We start from the raw sequence: 12,015 nt of genomic DNA on the forward strand, positions 1-12,015 counted from the left end.
TCCCCTCTGTTTTATTTTTCCTCACGGTCCCTCCACACTGTGTGGACACCTATGCATTTTCTGACTCTTCTGTTTGTCATGTGTCTGCTGTATTTTTTTGTTTTGTTTTTTGTTTTTTCCAGTACCGGGAATCGAACTCATGACCTTGCACTTGCCAGGCAGGCACTGTGCCGCTGAGCTATATCCCCAGCCTCTGCTGTGAGGATGTTAACGCCATAAGGGCAGAAACTCCCCCCACCCTGCTCTACATAGCAGGGTCCGGGATCCGTATGCTGCATGAATAAAAGCATCTGAATAAGTGAGAAGGTGTTTTTCGGTACCACTGTGGCTTTCTCCTAAAGGATTTTCAAGGATTTACTCATTTGACAAATATTTTATGGCCTATTCTATTCTGCACCAACTTGAAACTTAACGCTGGAGGAGGATGACTTTCCCCGAGCCCGGGCTCCTTCCCTTGGGCTCCAGCTGCCAGGTGGGGCAGCCACAACCTCCCCCTGCTGAGCACCTATCAGGTGCCAATTCCTATGGGAGGGGCTGGAGTTTATTTATTTTATTTTAGTCCTGGGGATGCAACCCAGGGCCTTGCACATGCTAGGCACACAACTTACTCCTGAGCTGCACCCTCCCCCAGATTTAAAATAGAGCAATTCTGCGCACGCCTGTAATCCTAGCCCTCAGGAGGCTGAGGCAGGAGGATCATTTTGAGTTCGAGACCAGCCTTGGCTACAAAATGAGCTCAAGGCCAGCCTGAACTGTAAAGCGAGACCTTGTTTCAAAAAGACAAAAAAAAAAAAGCTATTCTAATGAAATCCTCTCTAATGAGAGGCAAAGATGAAAATATATAATCTCAAAATACAGTTGCCCCTAACATTAAAAATATTGGTGAGGATGTGGGGAACTACAGTCTCATGTATTATCAGTGGATGTGTGGATGGTGTGAGCTTTGTAGAAGCCACGTCTTTGATTCTGCGTGCGCGTGCATGTGTGTGTGTGTGTGTGTGTGTGTGTGTGCGCGCGCGCTGCACCTTGCTAAGAACAACTCAGGACCGCCTGCGTGCACGCTAACTTATATCCCCAGGCTCTCACCCCCACCTTTTTGGGGGTTACTGAGGACTGACCCCAGAGAGCTCTGAGTTAGTTACATTCCCAGCCCTTTTTATATATTTATTTTGAGACAGTCTCACTAAGCTGCCAAGGCCAAACTAAAACTTTCAATCCTCCTGCCTCATCTTTGAGCAGCTGGGACTACGGGTGTGTGACACCATACCTAGCTCCTTCGAATCCCCAGCCTACGAACTTACCCTCAGGAGATTGTCACCTAAAGGCTAATAGGAAATAACACCAATATCCAACCACACAGGGCTGGATGTGAAAGTATGATAGATCTGTATAACAGATCTAAGGGGTCATCAACCATGATGTGGACGGATATTTAGGGAAACCGGGAAAACTATTTGTAATATATTATGAGGGGGAAAACTTAAACTGCAGCCAGCAGAATTGAGCATGGTGGTGCACACCTGTGATCCCAGCACTTGGGAGGCGGAGTCAGGAGGATCACGGTGGATTTGAAGTCAGCGTGAACTACATAACCAGACTCTATCTTAAAAAAAAAAAGAAAAAAGAAAAAAGAAAAAAAAAGAAAGGGAATTACAGGTGTTTTCCACTGGTATATGTCAGGCCACTAGGGAGATAAGGAACAAGACATCCTGGCCTCTGCTCTCAGGAAGCTTTCAAAGGAAGTGGGGAAGCCGATATTCATCAAATAGCCACTCAGACATATAATTAGAAAGTGTGGTAAGGTTAAGAAGAGGAAGTGCTGAGCGCTGAGACCTATCACAGGGGGATCTTGATTTAGTGCCAGTCGGGGGGCACCTCTGAGGTCGGGATCTGACGGAGTTCAGTGAGGAGTGATAGGTTGGGAAAACAGTCCAGGCGGCAAAACACCATGTGCAAAGGCCCTGCGGTGAGAAGGGCAGGGTGCTCCCGAGCCCAGTGTGGCTGGAAGCTGGGTGCAGAGGAAGCGGGTACATTGTATAGCTGAGGAGGGGATGGAGCCCACAGGGGGAAGTGGACTACAGTTGGGAGCCAGTGAGGGCTGCAGGCGAGGGGCGATGAGCACAGCTTTCCTGCTGGACAGGGCCCTGGGGAGGCACAGTGGCAGCTGCTGTAAGGCGGTAGGAAGGAAGCGGGCCATCTGAGAGCCGTTTGGGAGGTAGAGGGTAAGACTTGGTGTTGCTCTGGCCCTCGGGGAGGTGCCAAGAAGGGTCCTGGTGGGTAAGCTCGGGACAAGCAAGGTCTGGTGCCGCCCGACTTGAGAGACCTGGGACGGCCCGCGTGGAGCCCTTCTCCCTGGGCTCCGGGAAGTGGGTCGCACGCCCCTAGTGGAGAGAGCGGGGAAAGACAGTCTGCCCTGCTGAACCCCAGCCGCAAACGCTGCGCAGAATGAGTGAACCCGAGTGCGGTCGGCTCAGCGTCTTCTCCGAGGCTCGCGTCCACCCCTCCGGTCCCGCGCTGCGGTCACCCACGGCGAATGTGAGCCCCAGCTAGGCCGGCCCCAGACCTGCCTTTTGACTGTGGCCAGCTGCTCTCGGGACTTGGGCGGCTACGGCCTGGAGGAGCGGGGGCAGAACCGGCCGGCCAGGGTCCCTGGGCTGGGACCGGTCACAGGGCTGCTTGTGTCCACTCTGGATCTGGACCTCAGGGCAGCAGGGTGGAACACGCTCTCGGGACGGGGAGATGAACCGCGTGGCCTTTTTTGAGAGCAGACCAGCGCAGAGAAAAACCAGAGGAGATGCGAGGTGTACGCGATCAAACCCCAGTAACAGGACAGCGCTGTTTCATTCATTCATTCATCCAGCAAACCTTTACTGAGCACCTACTGTGGGTCAGGTCCTGCAAAAGGACTGCGAGGATAAAGGAAAAGATGGGGGGAAAAAAATGGGGTTGCTGCCCTGCAGGAGCCTAAAGGGGCCTGGGGCGCCTGGAATTGAAGGGAAGGAAGGGGGATGGGGAGGGCGGGGCCAGGCAGGGCAGCGCCCGTAGCCAGGCAGCAGCGTCCACCTGGCAGCTAAACTCATGGGGTAGGATGAGCGGGACATACGGAATTTGAAATATGGGATTTTGAAAATCAAATCTTGAGCACAGCTTGATAAACTCTCTGAAAATCACTGAACCGTACGTACACTTAAAATGAGTGGTGAATCTTATGATTTACAAACGATACCCTGTTAATGTGTTTTTGTGGTACTGGACGTTGAACCCAGAGCCTGTGCCCTGAGCTACATTCCCAGTCCTTTTCTATTTTTATTTTGAGACAGGGTCTTGCTAAGTCGCTAAGTTGCCCAGACTCAGCTCAAACTCGTGATCCTCCTGCCTCAGCCTCCCAGAGTGCTGGGATAACAGGTCTGCCCCACTGCACCCTGATCCTATTTTAAAAACTCAGCAGCGAGTGGACCACAAGAAGCCTTTAATTGCCTAGGAAGTCATGACTCAGGGAGGGGAGAACACTGCAGGCAGAGGCCGGGGGCCCAGGGGCACACCCAAGGGCCTGCCGCTGTAATCGTGGGTCTGGAGTGTGGGCTGCCCTCAGGCGCGGCCTGGGTGCTCCCAGCACCGACGGGCGTCACAGGCTCCAATCACAACGCCTCTGCGTCCTCCAGCCACAAGCCCCAAAGAAGGGACGCCATCCTCATCTTACAGATGGGGAAACTGAGGATCAGAGAGAGTAAGCCGCTCAGGGCCGAATCAGGGCGCGGTCCAGGTCTGTGTGTTGTGCAGTCCGCGCTCTCGAGCAACGTTCTAGGCAGAGCCTTGCCTCCTCCACGGGACGACCGGGCTCAAGGAGACGCCGGCAGCCGGGCCTGGGCCCGCAGCCGCTCACTGGCGCTTCGCTGGCGCCACCTGCTGGCCAAAGGATGACGCTCCGTCCTCTCCTCGCCGCCACACAGGCTCGCAGGCAGGCGCTGTCGCCCCCCACCTCTCCCAGGGTAGACTTAGACGCAGAGCGTCCACACCCAGAGGACCCCGAGGGTCTACAGGCCAGACCCCTCCCGGACCGATTTAGGCAGGAAGTGCAGTGCCTGACCCAGCCAGGGCATCTCTGGGGTGGGTCTTGACTTCCAGGGGTCACCGGCTCCTGGAGAAAAAGACTGGTGGAAAGTGGGGACTCAGAGCAAGGAGCCCACGCACAGACATCAGGCCAGCGGAGGAGGGGGCCCTGTGTATCCGTGTGAGTGCGTATATATGAGTGGTAGGGAGTGAGGGTGTCTGAGAGTGTCATTTGGTGTGTCATCTTTGGGACAACCTTGTGACACGAGTTGTCTGACTGTGACTGAGCGAGCTGGGACTGGTGAGGGGCCTGAAAGCTTCGTGTCCCACATGAGAAGTGTGAGTCAACTCCTAGTCATCCTTCCCAACTCAGCTGAAAAGTCACCTCCCCTGGGAAACCCTCCTGGATTGCTAAATGAGGTCAGAGTTCCGTGCTACACACTTACAGGTTTCAGGTGCCAAGTGCACATCCTAGGTGTCAGTGGTTAAATACGTGTGTTTACTCAGTAAACACTTGTGTCTGGCCCAGCTGGTGGCAGCTTGGTGCCAGAATGAGGGTCAAACCAGGCCTGCAGGGGCGGATCGCAGAGGGACCGCCGGCCCTGAACGTTCTATTCTCTTGAGCTCTGCCCTGTGCGGTTCTGAGTGACAGTCGCCCTCGAAGGGGAGAGTGGGAGTTTCGTCGGACCAGCTTGTATTGTGTCCACTTAATGTCCATCTTTCTGTCCCCTCCTCCAGACCGCAAGGGACAGATGACTCTCTTGACCCCTGCTGTGTCCGAGAGCTCAGCACAAAGCCTGTACTTGTTGGAGGAGAGAATGGAGGGAGGGAGGCGGGGCTGGGGCCAGGGCTGGGAGGCCAGGTTGTGAGTAGGGAGGAAGGCAAGGGCCCCAAGCGGGGCTGGCAGGGACAGAGGCAGGGGTCAGCAGCCCACATGTGGTCGCCGTGGGGTGGCGCCTCCTGGAGATGTCCGGAGCAGGGTACAGCCTGTCAGTCAGCTGCGGGCCCTGAGGTTCCCTCTTCCCAGCGCTGGGGAACCAGGAGGCGCCCCAGCTTCCCTTCCTCCTTGATTTCCCCGGGGCAGCAGCTCCCTGCTCAGCCTCCTCGTGTCCCCAGCTTCCTGCAGCTGAGGACCCTGGACAGCAGTGCGGCTGTGGGGGACATGCCTGCCGCAGGCCTTGGCCGGCCCCGGAGGCTGGCGAGGGCTCTGCTGTCCGTCCCACAGTCAGGAGTCCGGATCTCTGACTTCCGTCCTGGAGCCTGGCACTGCGGCCAGCCCAAGGGGACAGGGAGGCAGGAGGCTGGGGCGGGAGACGCCGGGCAGGTGCACCCTCCTCCCCAGCTGCCGTGAGAATGACAAGGTCTCTCTCTGGCCACCTTCTCCCTCCCAGGGGACCCCCCTTCCCTGGGGCTCCCAGGACACCTAGAGCGCGAGAGCCCAGCCTGAGATCACCCTACCCTGTCTGCCAGCTGCTGCTGCCACACACACACACACACACACACACACACGCCCCACCCTCAGCACCCCTGGACAGTGATAACAGAAAGAGTCCCCACACAGCCCCTTCCACCTTCCCAATCCAGAGGCCAGTGACAACGGGGGAGAGAGCACCTGAGCTGGGGGACCAACACAGCCAGCAGAGAAAGAGCAAGAGAACCCTGGTGTCCTCCACTGGGGGAGATGACAGTGCACCCTCCGCAGTGCTCTGACACTCATGGAGTTTCTAGAATGTTCACACTGCGATGAGAATCTACAATGAATGTTGAAAGTTTACAAAAGTTACTACAGAAAAGCTGGATGTGGTGGCGCAGGCTTATAATCCCAGCACTCAGGAGGCTGAAGCAGGAGGATCGCCTGAGTTCAAAACCAGCCTGGGCTGCATAGTGAGTGAAAGTCCAGCCTGAACTATGTAGTGAGACTCTGTCTCCAAAAAAAAAAAAGGAAGGGAAGGAAGAGAAGCTCACCTTGTGTCACAAACGCTTGTCTGTCACGCTTGCTGCTCTGAAGCAGTTCGGGAAGTCCTCTTTCAAGAATGTCTTTATGAGATTTGAGAAAAAGTACAGTGCCAGCCAATGGAAAGGAGGCTCATAAAAATACAGCAGTGTGTCCTCACCTACCTTATTCACCGGATCTGGCACTGGGCAACTTCCGGCTGTTCCCCAAAGTCAAAATGACCAGGAAGGGTAAATGGAATCAGTTCAGGACATTGAGGCAGCCAGAACACGACATGCAGAACTGCTTCAGAAAGTGGCAAGAGCACGGGGCTGGGGATTTAGCTCAGCGGCACAGCGCCTGCCTAGGCAAGCGTGAAGTCATGAGTTCGATTCCTGGTGCCAGAAAAAGAAAAGGAAGTGGCAAGAGCTGGGCGTGGTGGTGCACGCCTGTAATCCCAGCACTCGGGAGGCTGAGGCAGGAGGATCCTTGCTAGTTCGAGGCCAGCTTGGGCTACAAAGTTGAGTTCAAGGCCAGCCTGAACTGCATACTGAAACTGTCTCCAAAAAGACCAAAAAAAAAAGAAAGTGGGTAGTGGGAAAGAAACTAATGGTCAGACAGATCTTGTCAGCTGGTGACACTGGGCAAGCTACAATTCTTCCTTCCTCCCTTCCTTTCTTTCTTTCTTTGGTACCAGGAATCGAACTCAGGGCCTTGCACTTGCCAGGCAGGTGCTGTACATCCCTGGCCCCCCATGTTTTCTTTCTTCTTTTTTTAATCTTAAAAAGACCCTCATATTCCTCTCTTTGGGTCAGCAATTCTCAAACATTTCGGTCTCAGGAAAACTTTACACTCTTAAGAATTATTGAGAACCCAAAAGACCTTCTGTTTATGTGCGTAAATATCCCGATATTTACCACATCCTCGAAGCTGAATGGGAGCCGCGAGTGATAGGCCACGCCTGGGGTCCCAGCTATTCGGGAGACTGGGATGGGGGATCACAAGTGCAAGGTCAGCTCTGGGCAGCCTCGCCAGACCCTAACTCAAAATAAAAAGTAAAAGGAGCTAGGGGTAGAGCATCTGTGGGTTTGATCCCCAGTGCCAAAAAGTGAATGAGTAAATGAATAAAACCGGAGCAAGTGTTAAAATTCATGAGAGCATGAGCACACCAGCACACATGCCGCCTGCCCTCTGAGCCGCGCCGCAATTGTGTCTGCGTAGCTCTGGAAAACTCTGTGAGCCTGAGAGCGAATGCGTGTGAAAGAGACCGATAACGTCTTCGTTTCCCTTTGAAAGTAGTTCCGACTCTCCGGACCTCTGGGGGTCCTGGGACAACATCCAGACGTCCTGCAATTGCAGGTCTTCACCAAGTTCTGTAGGGGGCGCTTGCAGCCGCTGCGGGTGCTGGTCTGGAGCCGGTGCTGCGTGCTCCGGGCCTCCCGTTAGCCTTCGAGGGAGCGAGGGAAGGTGGCCTTTCCGTGTGGCACCAAAGCGCTGGGCAGAGGCATGGAAGAAAAGGGCTGAGGATGGCTTTCCTAGCAGAAGGTGCAGGCAGGCAGAGGCCCGGAGCCCAGCTGTCTGAGGAAGTAGCACGGCTTGGTTGAGTAGGAAGATGTAAGTCTGTGTTTGCGGGAAAAGTGGAGGAAGAAGCGGGGGGCGCCGGGGGGATAGTGTCGGACAGTGGGGCCTCTGAGCACAGCGGGGGCAGTCATGGAACCCCTTGCAAGCCTGAAGTGAATTTGAATTTCATTCATTCATTCCACCCATCCACCTGTGGTGCACGCCTGTAATCCCAGCACTTGGGATGCTGAGGCAGGAGGGTCGCTGTGAGTTTGAGGCCAGCCTGGGCTACACACTGAGACGTTGTTTCAAAAAAAAAAAAAAAAAATCCGTCCATTCATCCATGCATCCATAACTTCTCTGGCTTTACTAAAAAATTCCCTAGTGGCTCAGAAGCACAAACACGTGTGTTTCATGTGACTTTTTTTGACATCAGACATACATTTTTATATTTTAAAATTACAATACAATATTAATAGCAGCTAATTTGCTGAGCTTTTGCAGTGTGCAGGCGCGATTGACACTACCCCACCTACAGCATCTCATTTAACCCTTGTAACAATACAACGGGGCAGATGCTATAATTATCCCATCATGTAGACACAGAGAGGATCTGAGTCCCACAGCTTCTAGGGCAGATTTGGAATTTGAGCCTAGTCAGGTCATTCAAGCCCTTATGCTTTCAGCCACTCTGCAATTTATGAAGGCAAATTCACATGTTCAATAAAATGATTGGGTCCGACACATGTTCGGTTGACGATTTCATGTACCTCATGACAGATATGATGGCACATGCCTGTAATCCCGCCATTCTGGGAGGCTGAGGCAGGATAATGACAAGTTCAAAGCCTGGGCAACTTTTCTTGGGTTTGATCCCCAGTACCACCACCAAAAAATCCTTTCTGTTACCCTAGCTTGTGTGATGCTCTCTCTGCTTGAGGACACGCGTGCAGCGGTTTGAGAAGCCACAGTGGAGGTGCCTGGCAGTCATTCTGGTCTATTGTGGTGTAGATCACACTCCTGCGAGGAGGGCTGGGAGGCCGACCGGCGGGCTGTGATGCTGCAGTTCAGGGTCGGGAGGTCTTGGGGCTCTGCCCATCTCATTCAGCCTGGCCCCCATCCTGCGCGTGGTCCTCACGGCCATCGAGGTGAGGGCAGCAAGCAGCAGATGCCATCTTGGGCGATGGCACCACTGCTTCTGGCAGAGAGCCCCAGGCCATGCCTCCCCAGCTCCAGGGCACGGCGTGCCCCAGGCTGCCAGCTGCCCTCTTCCCTGGGTTCGATTTTCCACCCCAAAATCAGAGATGTGCAGGATCTTAGAGCTCCGTAAGCCGGAGAGAAAGCTCTGGGGATGAAACCTGCTGTGGGGTAGGGGAGTCCTGGTCAGCAGTGTCGCTCAAGCAGGTGTCACATCCTGGCAGAGGAGCAGCTACTCTCCCTGGCACTGTTTTCCCTGTGCTATGTCACGTAATGCCGAGACACCTTTGTGTTATTTAATCGTGGAGGTGAGTTCTGTTATCTGTTTTACAGATGGGAGGCTGAGGCTTACTGAGGTAAAGGCATTTGTCTAAGGTCACATAGCTCATAAGTGCCACAGCAGGGGTTTGAACTCAGAGTCCAGCAACTATTTAACTAACATTCTTTTTTTTTTTTTTTTTTTTTTGTATTAGAGATCGAACTCAGGACCTTGTGCTTACCCAGCAGGTGCTGTACTGCTGAGCTCTATCCCTAGCCTCTTAACTACTATCTAATTGTCCTCTCCCCCTCTGAGCCTGTTTCTTCATCTGGCTTTTTGTTGTTGTTGTTGTTTTGGTTTGGGGTTTTTGTTTCATTTTGTTTTTTTTGAGAGGACCTCAATATGTCATTCAGGCTGGTCTTGAACTCACTATGTAGCCCAGGCTGACCTTGAACTCATAGCAATCCTCCTGCCTCAGCCTCCCAAGCAGTGGGATTACAGGAGTATGCCACTATGCCCAGCCATCATCTGTAAAGGAGGAAATAGTGTTTCCAGTCTACTACACAAGGGAGTTGATATTTAAATCACAAGTCTTTCATTTTCTTTTTTTCTTTTTCTTTTCTTGGTACTAGGCATCGAACCCAGAACCTTCACAGTGAGTTAAATTCCCAGTACTTTTATTTTTATTTTTAAAATGTTTATTGATTTATTTTTGTGGTACTGGAAGTTGAATGCAGGGCCTCTGTATTGAGCTGCATCTTCAGTGCTAGCTGTTTGTTTGTTTGTTTGTTTGCTTATTATTTTGAAATAATATCTTGCTTGGGCTGGGCTTGAACTTGGGATCCTTCTGCTTCAGCCTCTCAGGGTGCTGGGATTACAGGTGAGCACTTCCATACCTGGCTATAAAGTTAGGTTTGGTGAAGGTGGAACATTCTCTGGATTCACGCAGACCTACTAGCTAGGCGACCTTGGTCACATCACTTCCTCTCTCCACGGCTAGGACGGGACAGGTGGCCACCCCAGCTAGAAGGTGTATCAGGCATCGCTCACCGCTTACAGTGGCCTCTTGCAGTGTTAGTTGTGGCGGAGGGCACAAGGGCCGGCGATCTGAAGGATCCGTCCACAGGAGGGTTGCGGGCGGCGGTGGGGTGGATGTCTACTGGCGTGTGAGGCGGGGTTTGGGAGGGGCTGCACACAGCGCAGGCGCAGAGGCAGTGTGTGAACCGGGAACACTGAATTTAACGAGCTCCAATACTGATGGCTGGAGTCCCAGGGGACACCAGCCTTCTGTGTCCCCAGGTCTGCTGGAGGCATTTGCACAGCTGGTCTTGGTCACCAAGGAGCAGCAGGAGGCCAGGGTGGCATGGTGGCAAAGATGTTAGATTTATTCTTTTTTGTTGTTTTTTTTTCCCCGGAACCAGGAATCGAACTCATGACCTCGCACTTGCCAGGCAGGCGTTGTGCCGCTGGGCTAAATCCCCAGCCTGGCAAAGATGTTAGAGACGATGAGTGATTTGTATTCAAGTCCCAGTTGCACCCCTTACCGCAGTGTGACTTGCGTGAATCACATCAGCTCCCAGAGGCTCGGTTTTCTCATCTGAAGAACAGGAGCGAGCTTGTCCGCGCTGGGCGCTGACGCAGGCGCACAGCAGCCCGCGCCGGGTTCAGCTCCCCTTCTTGGCCAGAGTCGCTGACAGGAACCACTGGCGGGGCGTGATGGTGGTGGGCACTGACACCTCGCTGGCGCTGCCCTCCCTCCTGTCCCTGCTGCTCTTCCCCGGAATGTATTTTTTTTTTCCGGCACCGGGAATCAAACTCACGACCTTGCATTCCCCGGGGATGTAGATGCCCAGCCACCAGCTGGCCTGTACTGAGTAGCTCACCATCCAGGGCGGCCTGCTGGGCTCTGGCCTCTTGGTCTTCTCTCTCACGGCTTTCAATAACCTGGAGAACCTGGGCTTTGGCAAAGGATTCCAAGCAAAGATCTTCCCTGAGATTCTCCTGTGCCTCCTGCCGGCTCTTTTTGCATCAGGCCTCATCCACCGGGGCTGTGTAGCCACCCAATTCATCTTCCCCATGGTTGGTCTGTACTGCATCAACCAGACCTCTCCTCTGTATAGTCGTCACACCAGCCAAGGTCACCGGCAAGGGCAGAAAAGGAAGGAACAATGTCCAATAAAGTTGATTCTTAGCCGGGCGTGGTGGCGCACGCCTGTAATCCCAGCACTTGGGAGGCTGAGGCAGAAGGATCTTTGCGAGTTCGAGACCAGCCTGGGCTACAAAGTGAGCTCAAGGCAGGCCTGACCTGCATAGTGAGACTCTGTCTCAGAAAGACAAAAAATAAATAAATAAATAAAGTTGATTCTTTGTTAAAAAAAAAAAAAACAGGAGCGTGTCGACCATCCTGGGGGTTGTACAGAGGGGTGGATGGGCTTGGTGGGCAGTCCCTTGTGCCGAGGCTTCCCTACCCACCCCATGCACCACCAGAGCTCAACATGTATGGCCTTCTCCTTACCGATTTCTCTTTTTTTTTTTTTTCTTCTGGTACTGGGAATCAAACTCACGACGCTGCGCTTTCCAGGCAGGCGCTGTGCCGCTGAGCTAAATCCCCAGCCCTTCTGACCGATTTCTACGGCATCCTTGTCACCCTGCCTTCCAGCAGACCACTGTCTGGAAGCAAGTCCTGGACACAGGGCTGCTGGTCCCCTCCATACTCCGTATCTGTGGCCCTGGTCATGGTCCCGGTCCCCAGTGACTTGTCCTTCTCACGTCCTGTGGGGTTGCACAGCGGACCCCCGCCTCACCAGCCGCCAGAATTGAATGACTGAGCCAGAGGATGCCCATTTAGAGCTACAGATGCATGTCTCCAAAATGCCCTGCAGAGTTTACAAAGCTTGTGTCTATATAGTATGAGGGTGCTCGTTTCCCCAAATCTTCATCAACAATGGTTTTTATAGTTCTTCTGTAGCTAGGAAGACTAGAAGGTAGAAAAAGATAGTGTGCTGTTTTAATTTGC

General features: G+C 53.4%; 1 pseudogene; it reads left to right on the forward strand.

Moving 5' to 3' along the window:
- Positions 1-10,710: 10,710 nt before the first annotated feature.
- On the forward strand, positions 10,711-11,178 carry LOC102014862 (annotated as a pseudogene).
- The last annotated feature ends 837 nt before the right edge of the window (positions 11,179-12,015 follow it).

This window comes from Chinchilla lanigera, unplaced genomic scaffold, assembly GCF_000276665.1.
Source record: "Chinchilla lanigera isolate Chin_1 unplaced genomic scaffold, ChiLan1.0 scaffold00051, whole genome shotgun sequence".
Taxonomy (NCBI): domain Eukaryota; kingdom Metazoa; phylum Chordata; class Mammalia; order Rodentia; family Chinchillidae; genus Chinchilla; species Chinchilla lanigera.